Source organism: Eptatretus burgeri, chromosome 7 (assembly GCF_056783735.1).
Source record: "Eptatretus burgeri isolate ZD-2024b chromosome 7, Ebu_testis_v1, whole genome shotgun sequence".
Taxonomy (NCBI): Eukaryota; Metazoa; Chordata; class Myxini; order Myxiniformes; family Myxinidae; genus Eptatretus; species Eptatretus burgeri.
This window is the reverse complement of record NC_140967.1, coordinates 25,160,088-25,173,086: the sequence shown is the minus strand read 5'-3', so window position 1 is coordinate 25,173,086 and position 12,999 is coordinate 25,160,088. Positions and strand designations below refer to the sequence as shown.

The 12,999-nt window shown below is 46.9% G+C and overlaps 1 long non-coding RNA gene across 1 annotated transcript; it reads right to left on the bottom strand.

Annotated features, from left to right (window-relative positions):
* Positions 1-7,983: 7,983 nt before the first annotated feature.
* LOC147022840 (uncharacterized) lies at positions 7,984-12,638 on the bottom strand. Its single transcript, XR_015059941.1, has 3 exons — positions 12,346-12,638; positions 12,057-12,122; positions 7,984-8,110 (listed from the first exon to the last, which is right to left on the bottom strand). It is a non-coding gene; the product is annotated as an uncharacterized LOC147022840 (long non-coding RNA).
* Positions 12,639-12,999: the final 361 nt, after the last annotated feature.

The following is a 12,999-nucleotide window of genomic DNA, read 5'->3' as shown; positions in this document are numbered from 1 at the left end:
GGAGAGGGAAAGGGATAGGGGTGGCAGGGATTAGGATAGGAGTAGCAGGGAGAGTGATAGGGGTGGCAGGGAGAGGGAAAGGGATAGGGGGGGGAGGGATTAGGATAGGAGTAGCAGGGAGAGTGATAGGGGTGGCAGGGATAGGGGTGGTAGGGAGAGGGATAGGGATAGGGGCGGTAGGGAGAGGGATAGGTATAAGGGTGGCAGAGAGGGATAGGGGTGGCAGGGAGTGGGGTAGGGGTGGCAGGGAGAGGGATAGGGGTGGCAGGGGGTGGGGTAGGGGTGGCAGGGAGAGGGATAGGGGTGGCAGGGGGAGGGATAGGGGAGGCAGGGAGCGGGATAGGGGTGGCAGGGAGGGAGATAGGGGTGGCAGGGAGAGGGATAGGGGTGGCAGGGAGAGGGATCATGGTGGCAGGGAGAGGGATCGGGGCGGCAGGGAGAGGGATGGGGAGGGGATTCTGGCAGATGTGATGTCCACTTCAATATCCATCTGAGACACGGCACACACAATGATGAGTCCCCTCGCCTATGACACACTGGGACGATTGTATATAGTTGGGTTATTTATTCATATCCATGCTAGTCAGCTTGGCAGCGAGTTGCAAAAAAAATGATGCGGGGAGAGAGATAGGAGAGAGGGTGGTGGAGTGAGAGGGTGGGAGGGGAAGAGTTGTGGGGAGGGATGGGGAGACAGTGTGAGGGGAAGGAGGGGGGAATGAGTGCAGTGGAGGGCCTCTGAAATCACGAAATATTGTTGCCTCGAAATGTAATAACTCCAATAAATTAGCATGAGAGTGCTTGATCAATTGTCTTGTTGCATACATGCACAATCATCAATATTTGTTGCTCTGATCGATGTGCAATGCATGTTACTCAATACATGCACCTCATTCTATGATGAATATCAAGGGAAAAGAAAGGTGGTGGGGCTGTTTTATTTTCAATGTCATCGGAATTACACGTGTAAGTTCACTCAGTTAAAATATAACTGGCAACAGGTGTGTGTGTGTGTGTGTGTGTGTGTGTGTGTGTGTGTGTGTGTGTGTGTGTGTGCATGTGTGTTTGTAGCACGAGGGGGGGGGGTGGTGACACATCATGTGCTAGTTTTCTCTTATCAGACTCGACAAGGGTATATAAAACCCATGTCTTTGCAAAGGTTTTTGTCCAAGGAGTTCCGAGAGTCTCCCAAGTGCAGCGCCACTCCAGGTGGGAGAGGGTATTACAAGTCCCCACGTTTTCCAGTTCAGTGACGTATTTTGACTTACATGTTTGAATAAGGACAATAACATAACCCTCCTGGCCCCTCCTTTGGGGAGTGGGTGCTTCTAATATGAGTACAAAGCATGCAAGATCATACCCTTCTTCCAAAGAATCCTTTTCCAGAAAGACAGCTTTTTCAAGCTCCCAGTTGCCAAGGCAGTCAGCATCTCCATAATCAGCCAACACATCACCTGTGTACGCAAGTACGCACATACACATGTACGCACACACACCACCTCCTATCGGGATATATATATATATATATATATATATATATATATATATATATATATATATATATATATATATATATATATATATATATATATATATGTAAATATATATATTGTTACGTTTGAGGGGGGTATGCATTCAAAGGGTAATTAGGATGTTTCATTAGGTATGCCATGCTGTTCGAGTGTACCAGGATCTCGATGTAATAAGTAGCAATTCAGTGGTGATAAGTTGTCTAGTAAATGTTCATTTCTTCAAGGGGGAAATGATAATTGTCACGTAATTAGATAGGGACACGGGATAGGGTAAGTGTGTCTGCGTAAACCCCTTTTAGTAGTCCCTGGAGGCTTGCCGTGACGTCACAGGACAGTGCTGCGGATGGCTCCGCCCCGTGATCACGATTGGCGGAAGGCGACGGCGGTGGGCCAATAAAACGGCTCGATTGGAAGTGACGAGGATGGGAGGATAAAAAGGTTCTGTTCGGGGTCGAAAAGGAAGAGGAAGAGGAAGAGGAAGAGGAAGAGGAAGAGGAAGAAGATCGAGGAAGAAGATCGGGACAGAAAAACTGTTTTGGTGGAGGCTGTTGTGCTGGGAGCGTGCTTGTTGTTGGGCTGTTTTCGATCCTGGTTTCATCGTGTCTTGTAGCCTTGCTGAGCCTCGTGCCTCACCTTGGTTGGCTCTGGGGTTCTGCTGGCTCGGAGTACGGGGTCGAACGGCGGGCGGACCTGCCTCCCTCTCCTGCTTGCAATTTGGCTCCACAACTGGTTCCCTGGCGGCTGTGAGCGGACTTGGGCCAAGACCAGGAGGTCGACAGCACCACGGTTTCTCCTGCCGCCCTGACTAGAGCAAGGCCAGCTCGTCCAACGCCAATCCAGGGACTGTTGCGTCCACACCACGGGCCAGCCTGACCACCAGGACCAGCTACGTTTTGTGTGTGTGCGTGTGCGCGTGCGCGTGTGTGTGTGTGTGTGCTTGGCGCCTTAGAGGGTTTGAGATTTGTATATTCATTGGAATTGTCTGTGTTTTCCCCACGCCCGAACCCACACCATCCCGTCGAATCGCCCCGGGTCCCTCTTCTTGCCGAGTCTTGTTATTTCTGGTTGGAGAAATAAACATTATCAACTCAGTGAAAAGCGACTCGTGCCACCTTCCTCGTCCCGTTTGCGGTAGAAAACATGGCGATTAGAACCGCCATGTTTGGGTTATAAATAAATAAACTGCCTCCATCGTTTCGGCTCATTCTACGGTGGCGGGACTGTTCAAGTCCCGTGGACGTCACATTGGTGTCAGGGTGTTGGATGTTCAAACCCCTCTAAATTATATTTGGTATCGGGAGAATATACCAGAACTGATATCTCGCCACGAATTAGAATATAAAATTACGACAGAAAAGCGCGTGAGCGCGGGAAAATTTTGGCGGGATTTTTCAAATTTAAATTAATTGGTGGCAAACGGGACTTCTGCACCATGGCGGATGTGCAGATGTTTGAGGAGGAAGGCCACGTGTCTGGCAGCGAGTCGGGGGAAGAAGGGAGAGACGGGGTAGGGTTGGAACCTCCCCCATTCCGAGCGTGGACCGTGCTTCATCGCCCGTAACGGAGCCGGCAGCGCCGGAAACCGGCGCGATGTCGATCCAGACAATGTTGGAACGTTTAATAGGGGACATGACGGTACAAATGACAAATCAATTCGTGACACAGAGGGCAGAAATGACAGATCAATTGGGGGTAATGGGGGAACAGTTGGGTGCACGGATTGATTTAATGAGGGATGAATTGGGGGAAAAGATGGAGAAAATGAAAACTGAGATGCAGGAGTGTGTGGATGTTCAATTGGGGGAAATACAAAGTAAATCCGAGGATAGATTGGAGGAAACAGGTAGAAATTACATTGGAGGGGGAAAATATACGAAAAAGATTGGTAGATAAAATTGATGCAACGAACATTCGGGTTGATAAAGTGGATGAAAGCCTGGAACGTCATCGTGCTTGTGTGGATGCTCGTATGCAGCTGCAAGTAGAAGAGTGGGGAGAGCTGAGGAAGCAAGGGATGAATTTGGCGGAGGAGGTAAAAGGATTGGAGGCTCGTTTGGACGAACAAGATAAAATTATGACCAAGATGAAGTCTTGGATAAAGGCCTGTAGAGCCGTCTTTGTAAGTAGAGTGTCCGGGTTGGTTGAGGAGCAGCTACAAACTCGCGACGGAGCCTTGGAGGAGGTTGTGCGGGCCCAGAAGATCCTGCGGGAAGAGGTGAATCGGTTCATTCAACGTTTGGAACAGGAGGCAAAATTGACCCATGAGACCCTCACCACAAAACATCTTTGGCCACAGTGGGCTCCGAAATTGGATACGCAGCCACAAGGGTGTTTGATCCCTGGGCTGGATTCGGACAAGGGGGAAACTGAGAAGCGGGCCACCGTAAAAGTGATCCCCCTGGTAAATTTCGACGGGTCAGGGAGCGTTGAAGCTTTTCTGACGCAATTTGAGTGCATTTCCTGACTAAACGGGTGGAATGAGCGGGAACGTACAGGGAATTTGGTGGCAACGTTGCGGGGACCAGCCGCAGATGTGTTAAACGTGATCGCGGAGGGGATGTTGACCAGCTCCCACATTCGCGAGGCGTTGAGCCGTCGGTTTGGGTTTGGAGCGAACTGTGATCTGGTGCGTGCCCAGCTCCAGCACCGCACATTAAAGCCGGGTGAGACAGTGCAGGAGCTGGCACAGGACATTTACCAATCAGTTAGGATTGCGTATCGGGACCTAACAGTGGAGGCATGGGACAGACTGGCACTAGAGAAATTTTTAGCTGCTCTTCCTGACCCTGAGGTCCGAGCGCTAGTGGAGCTACAGGATCCACGCACCGTTCACCGAGCGGCCGAGTGCGCGGCCAGGCTGGCCTCGTGGAGTCGGCCGGGTCGGGTGCCCGAGAGGCCATCGGTGATGATCCGACAGGCGGAGATTCAGGATCAGGGAGGGAGGCTGGGAGAAATTGGCATTACCCAAATGTTTCAGAGGATGAATCCTCCTGCTGAACCGCCAGGTCTATCCGAGGTGCCCTTACCTAGGTCGAGTCCGGAGATCACTGTCGGGGGTCGGGGAAACTAGATCGGGCTGAGCATACAGGGCCATGCTTGGCTGGTGAGATTGTGGCGAAGTGCCCTCCCTTGGTGAAAATAGTGAATTGTGGGAAAATTGGCATAGGTTTGTAAGTTCTGCTGGGTTTTGGAGTGACAATAGGGACAGTGGGTAATTGGTAACAAAGCGGGCACGAGTGGCTGTCCAATGGCTGGTGCGTGGATCGGGTGAGAAGTGCTGTGTGAGTTGTTTCAAGTTAAGAAGTGAAATGTATGGTGCACACGTTGATTTTTTTATTGGACATGGTGTGGTAACAGGGAAGGTCATGGTCGGTGAAGTGTTAGAAATGCAGGTGTCACATGTTAGGCCGATGGGGTGGGGGGAGTCATGTGGGTTTTGTGGGTGGGGATGATGTGCTTGTCCGCAGGGATTGCTGAAGCTCACGGTGAGCGGGAATTGCGACCCCGTTCAAGGAGATTCACCCCTGGTGGCTAACGGTGACAGTGTGTGGAGGCAACTGGGAGAGGGTCTGGTTGCGCGACCAAGGCGGGTAGGACCTTGGTGACCCAGGAAGGCCAGAGGAGCCAGTGAGACCCCTTCCAGTGTGTTGTTCGGGGTTAGAGCTGATGGCTACCAGGGGGGTGGGAATCAAAGGGAGCGGGGGCGGAGAAACGTTTGGGTTGGACTAAAGCTTACCTGTGGGCATGGTTACACCTGAGATGCCCCCATCATCTTGTGGTAACCCACCCCACGGCCATGACGGAATTCAGCCTGCATCATTAAAATGGGGACCATGACCTAGAAATGTGATGATGACCATGGTGTGAGTGTTGTGAAGATGTGTGAGTCCCACTCGATCTCACACAACTTGACATGTGCAGCAAGGGCATGATGTCCGCATAATTTTGGGTTGAGCATATTTGAAAATTGGCTCCCCAGGTAACGCTGGGTCTATTAGCATCCACTGGGGGACGCGGTCAAGTGTAAATATCCTGTGAATAGTGTCGTTAAGGCTTAGAGTAGGAATGTAAAGTATAAGTGTTGTGTTTTTGTGAACCTTTTGTTTCCCCTCCCCAGATCACTGGAAGAGTGTTGGGCAAGAGCGATGATCCAGAGGATGGAGTGCAACTTCGCTCAGTGCTCTCATGTGATTAAAAAAAAAATAAAAAAAATGAATGATTGTTTAGGCGAGGATAAGGCCATAAGGGCCTTACACATAAACAATACACATACACAATGCCTGCACTTCATAGTCCTGCAGTGTAGTCTGATATTTCAGATCAATTGTTCAACGTGGTAGTACATTAAGCAGGATAGGTAAGTTAGCTGCGACTCGCTGCCCATTGCCCCTCCTACTTTATTTTGTTAGGTTAAATAGGTGTGAGTCAGTAAGTGTTAAGGCTGGTACGGTAGCGCCTGTGATATACCTTGCAGGAGCTGCGGTACCAGAGGAGGGGGCAGTGTTACGTTTGAGGGGGGGTATGCATTCAAAGGGTAATTAGGATGTTTAATTAGGTATGCCATGCTGTTCGAGTTTACCAGGATCTCGATGTAATAAGTAGCAATTCAGTGGTGATAAGTTGTCTAGTAAATGTCCATTTCTTCAAGGGGGAAATGATAATTGTCACGTAATTAGATAGGGACACGGGATAGGGTAAGTGTGTCTGCGTAAACCCCTTTTAGTAGTCCCTGGAGGCTTGCCGTGACGTCACAGGACAGTGCTGCGGATGGCTCCGCCCCGTGATCACGATTGGCGGAAGGCGACGGCGCAGGGCCAATAAAACGGCTCGATTGGAAGTGACGAGGACGGGAGGATAAAAAGGTTCTGTTCGGGGTCGAAAAGGAAGAGGAAGAAGATCGGGACAGAAAAACTGTTTTGGTGGAGGCTGTTGTGCTGGGAGCGTGCTTGTTGTTGGGCTGTTTTCGATCCTGGTTTCATCGTGTCTTGTAGCCTTGCTGAGCCTCGTGCCTCACCTCGGTTGGCTCTGGGGTTCTGCTGGCTCGGAGTACGGGGTCGAACGGCGGGTGGACCTGCCTCCCTCTCCTGCTCGCAATTTGGCACCAGAACTGGTTCCCTGGCGGCTGTGAGCGGACTTGGGCCAAGACCAGGAGGTCGACAGCACCACGGTTTCTCCTGTCCCCCTGACGAGAGCAAGGCCAGCTCGTCCAACGCCAATCCAGGGACTGTTGCGTCCACACCACGGGCCAGCCTGACCACCAGGACCAGCTATGTTTTGTGTGTGTGTGTGTGTGTGTGTGTGTGTGTGTGTGTGTGTGTGTGTGTGTGTGTGTGTGTGTGTGTGTGTGTGTGTGTGTACCTGGCGCCTTAGAGGGTTTGAGATTTGTATATTCATTGGAATTGTCTGTGTTTTCCCCACGCCCGAACCCACACCACAATCCCGTCGAATCGCCCCGGGTCCCTCTTCTTGCCGAGTCTTGTTATTTCTCGTTAGAGAAATAAACATTATCAACTCGGTGAAAAGCGACTCGTGCCACCTTCCTCGTCCCGTTTGCGGTAGAGCGATTAGAACCGCCATCTTTGGGTTATAAATAAATAAACCGCCTCCATCGTTTCGGCTCATTCTACGTTGGCGGGACTGTTCAAGTCCCGTGGACGTCACAATATATATATATATATATATATATATATATATATATATATATATATATATATCTGTAAAAACTCATGTCAGAACAGCTGTACACACATCATATGCAGAGTAATCCACTGGCACATGTGCAAAAATTTCAATGTCTCAGTTCCACAAAACTCATGGAAACGTGAACCAAAAGCAATCATTGAAAGCGAGGATACTCTCATATGACCTGATCATCCCATCCAGCGTGAACATAGAAAACAAAGCACTGCAACCGGACATTGAACTCAGATACAAAAAGGAAAAACAGGCATTGTTAATTGAGGTTTCAGTACCCAGTGATTTTGGTCTAAATAACACAGAAATCAAGAAAATGACCAAACATCAAGACCTCAGGATTGAAGTGAAAAGACCCTGGAAACTGAAGAGTGCAGAAATTGAACCAGTCGTAATTGGAGCATGGGAATGACAAAGAAGAACTTTACGGAGATCCTACAAACCATACCTGGGAACATTACAACACATGAACTACAGTCGGAGGCTGTCCAAGGTTCCGTGACTATCCTGAAAAGAGCCCTCGGAACAAAACTCTGACAACAACACAACTTCACAATTTAGGCCATGAATCACGATCCTTCATCAAAACGAAGGTGGATACTTCGAGTCCTGGGAGGACTCTGTTCCACCTTCTGAAACCTAAATTATGGAGATAACAATCAACAATACACATCCACACATGTTCAGAATTTTATACACACAACCACATCTCTCACTCTCTCAAACCCAGCCCCCATCACTTCCCCCTTCAAGCACTTACCTGTGAGCATCGCAGGCACAAATTTTTCTGGTCTCGATCGTTACCTGGTGTGACATGGGCTCTGATAAAAAGCTCACCTGACAGAGATGGATGGACTTCTGTGGCAAAGAAGAACAAGGATGTAATTCTGTGCGAAAGACAGGGAGGAAGGGATTAGTGAAGGGAAGGGGGAAATGCAAATAACTTTGATGCAGGAGGCCATTTTGTCCATCATGCCTGCACTTCATAGTCCTGCAGTGTAGTCTGATATTTCAGATCAATTGTTCAAATTTGTATAAAAGCACCAAAATTGGTACACATGTAGAATAATGTATTCCGAACAATTCTTGATATGGAGCCACCCGAGATTGTGCCTTGGTCAGCTTTGGCGACCATTTTCCAAAATGGCCACCATTCTACTTTCGCGAAATTGGCTATATGCTCTTATTTTCTTATTGTATTGGTGGTAGATATAAGGAAAGTGTAAAATTCAGTAAATTGACCATGAAAAGGCATATTCAAATATTATGAGCCAGTATTTTCGGTAAAAAAGCCATTATTTGATTTGTAAATTGCTGCTCTCCTGAAACTTTTTGCTGAAAAGTACCCATTATTGCCTGGAGAACAAGAGTCAAATGATATTCATCACATTCAATGGGTTTGGAATCAACAAAAATTGCATTATAGATTGCATACTTTACTCTATTTTGAAAAGGGAACTGATAATCGTGATAATGACAAACTCAGAAAATATAGTCAAATTATTGCACACTTCACTTTGAAGCAGCTACGGTTTACTGTCTACTACTATTCTACCAGGACACATGGTACACGCATACATCAGTCTAGTACAATATGAGTTTCTGAGCTCAAGTGTACTGGCTCTGGATCAAGAAGTCAACACTTTTACAAGCAATGCGACTTTGCATTTGCACATTCTAAGCTCGGCCAATATCTCAGTCTGTGTCTACTGTGTCTGTCTACTGGCATTCTCCTTCACAAGCACACAGTCCAGTGCATTGCAGATTAGCCTTCTTGCATTTGCAGCGGTTTCTACAGCCTTTTTTGCAGCCGCACGACACCAGCTCGAAGCAGCTTTTTGAAGCCTCAGGGAGTGTGGTCCAGAGCGTTTCATAGGACCCATCCTCTGTTTGCCGCCAGCCCCAGCTTGTTGGTGATGGAAGCACGGGTTGAGGGACCAAGACCTGCCCCCAGACATAGCCACCCTGGAAGAATGATCTCTTCACATGCTGTTCCAAAGCATCGTAGGTCGGTGGGATGTGCTGGACGGAGTTCCTCTTGGCGAAGAGATTCTTTCTGGCCTTGTTGATGTCTGTATATGGACTGGTGCGGTCATAGAGGAGCACCACAAACCTTTCAATGCAGTGCATTGTGTCATCCTGGATGTTGACTGGCGTGGTGGTTAGGGTCACAAGAGAATCTGTCAGTTCTGGAAACGAGTTCCATGTGGCCCAAGCAGATTTCTTCCCATGCCCCACGAATGCTGATACCGTGTCACATCCGGTCATGGCGTGGAAGACAGGGAGGGCACTGCCTTCTGTGGACTGAGGGAAGCAGCTATTTCATGGGCAGGGATGAAGCGGTCGTTCTTGCCCGTCCCAAAGGCAATCCAGAGTTCATCCACGCATGGTAGTGCCTGGGCTCCCATCACCGCCAAGATGACGATGTCGGTGTCTACGGTTCGAACTTGAATCTGACGGTGGTCATGTTCTGCAGCATGGACCACATGTAGCCAATATTACCAATTACAACACCACTTCCACCACTACCACCACCACAACAAAATACTTCTGAACCTGTCACTGATGCTGTGTGCGAAAATGGATTTTCCCATAAAAATGACCATTTTCCCCCAATACAATGGTTGGACATATAATAAATCAATACAAATATCATTTGTATTGTTTTCCTTTGTCAATGCACATCACATGGCGTATTTATCACCTCTGAGAAACCTACAAAGAGAATAACAATGACAGATATCCCATGTTGTGAAAGTAGAATGGTGGCCATTTTGGAAAATGGCCGCCAAAGCTGACCAAGGCAAAATCTCGAGTGGCTCCATATCCAGAATTGTTCAGAATACATTAGTCAACATATGTACCAATTTTGGTGCTTTTATGAAAAGTCGAACAATTGGTTTGCTATACTGCAGTACTATTATCAACACATTATCAATTGAATCTGTAAGCCCATTTGTTCAACAACGTAGCAGGAGCGTGTGAAGCAGTCTTCGGAGTAGTAATGGAACAGTGGCACACACAAACACATCAAGATGTTTGCTTTTATTTTACTTATTCTGTTTTGATGGGTGGAGAGGTATGAACAAACACTGGACAGCACACTCACCTTTCAGACAAGACCCTCTCATGAACATAACAATTACCACACATGCATACAATCACCCATCGAAACAATGTCAAAGTACTCGTCCATTCTCTTTCACTATTATACCGAGAGTAATCCTGTAGTCCTATGCTTTCCTCCAATTTCTCCCATCATTAAACTATGTCTCAGTTACAACTACTGTACACACTCCTCCTCACTATATCTGAGACAGCTTCAAGTTTCTCCATTGTATCAATATGACTTAAACCCCTACGGCTGGTAAAACAAACGAACAGTCCTCATGTCTCTGAGGACCTGTTTACATGGTGCAGGAGTTTAGGGAGAGAAATAACCATCACTATTGTTGTGGTTTTGGGATATCCTTGGGAGTTACATCCAACAAGTACAGGAACCCTGGAGTTTAGATGTCTCAGTCATATTTTGTTTCAATAGATTACCTCTCACCTTGTATCAGTGGACAGACAAATGCATTGTGTTTGTGTATCATGTTTGAATTCCCATTGTTGCTCTTTACTCAATATTTTCTGTTCTTATATCCCTTCTTATCTCCACCCATCTCTCTTAATCGCTCTCCTTCCCTGCACCTCTTCACAATGCATCAACACAGACAAACAACACACTTTACAAAACTAACATAACATCACAATGACATTTCATTCCAAATCCAACAGCCATCGGAATAAAGTGGTGCGGACCAGTGGCTGCGAACCTCTTCAATGGGAGAAAGCATCTGAACAAAGCACCACAGATAGGCGGGTCTGCCGTCGATTCCGACACAGATCCAGGAGCACAGCCAACAGTAGCTGCCTGGCAATAAGGAATCTCAAGAGCCAGAGAAGTCATCAAAGAGTAAGCCGGGTGAACGTGAGCATCTGTGAGGATAGGATCTGCTGGAAGTGAACGTGTGAGCCATGAAAGGTGCGCTCACAAGCTGCGGAGCTCTTCACCCTTGACAGACCAGCTATGACAAACTGACTTGCACGATCTTTCTCTTGCTTTCCCCAATGATAATCATTCAATTAGATTGCAAAAATAAGCCATGAATAACTTCCCCTCGACTCGTTCAGAGCAGGGGTACTGGTACGCATTCACGATTTCCTCCAATCATGACAAAATATTCACTGCATTTCTCCCTGTGCGGCACATTATACAATCACACTCTCATCTCCCCCCCCCCCACCCTGTTCATTTGAGAACAAGTAAGCCCACAGAATTGTATCGGATGAATAAGGGGTCACCAACGAGCCCTGCCCTCTGCATACTTCTGTCTATCACCCTTACTTATCTAATTTCCTGGAGTGAACGAGGCACCGATGTCTGTCTCCACAATAAGGTGATTGTCGAAGGGGCTTACATGTATAAGGGTAAGAGACTTTATTTGTGACACACGTGCACACACACACACACGCACACACATGCACACACACGCACGCACACACACACACACGCACACACACACACACACACACACACACACACACACACACACACACACACACACACACACACACGTCAGAATCTACATTTTGTTTGCAGCCACTGAGTAAATGTTGAAAGTTTTGCCATGCGGTGATGTTTTCACATCGTAGTAATGGAAAATGTACGTGCTTCATTTGTGTTTAAAATATGTTTGAAATTGCCTGCAATACGGTGCACGATTCCTCGCACCATTTTCTGAAGCAACAATTTCTTCCGCTATTTATTTGTATTTCAATTTCTCTCACCATTTTCTCTTCTTTGATTTCTCCTCATCATTTTTTCAGACATTTCCTCCTCTTTCCCTTCATTACCTGTGTGAGTAAAACATAAAAGAAAGTGTTGATTTGTGTCTTGATTTATCCTGCTTGGGGTTGGTGCCAAGTGGCATCCCGAGGAGGGGGGGGGGGCGACTGGTCAGAGTTCACAATTGTAATGGAAGACCACACCATGTGCGACACTGTTAGTTCACTCAGCCAGTTGATTAACTGCCGTGTCGTCAAGAGCACGGTTCCCCCTCTGCCTCACTTAACTCACCGGCATTGTAAACTGACATGGAGCGTTAAGATCCGGCCAGAGTTGAAGGTTGCAGACGGTGTCCATGGTCTCTCGAGACAAGCCGTCCTCTTGGAGTTATCCAATGTTGACATCTGCGACAATACTTTGGAGATGTATTCACATTCTAATTGTACATGCTTTATAGAAACTCACATTTTAATTGTACAAACTTTAGATGCATACTCACATTCTAATTGTACATACTTTATAGACGAACTCACATTATAATTGTACATACTTTATAGAGATACTCACATTCTAATTGTACATACTTTGTAGATGTACTCACATTCTAATTGTACATACTTTAAAGACAGACTCACATTCTAATTGGACATACTTTATAGATGTACTTATATTCTAATTGGACATACTTTATAGATGTACTTATATTCTAATTGAACATACTTTCGAGATGTACTTACATTGTAATTGAACATACTTTATAGACGTACTCACATTCTAATTGAAGATACTTTTTAGATGTACTCACATTCTAATTGAACATACTTTATAGACGTACTCACATTCTAAATGAAGATACTTAATTGATGCACTCACATTCTAATTGGACATACTTCATAGACGTACTCACATTCTAATTGAAGATACTTTTTAGATGTACTCACATTC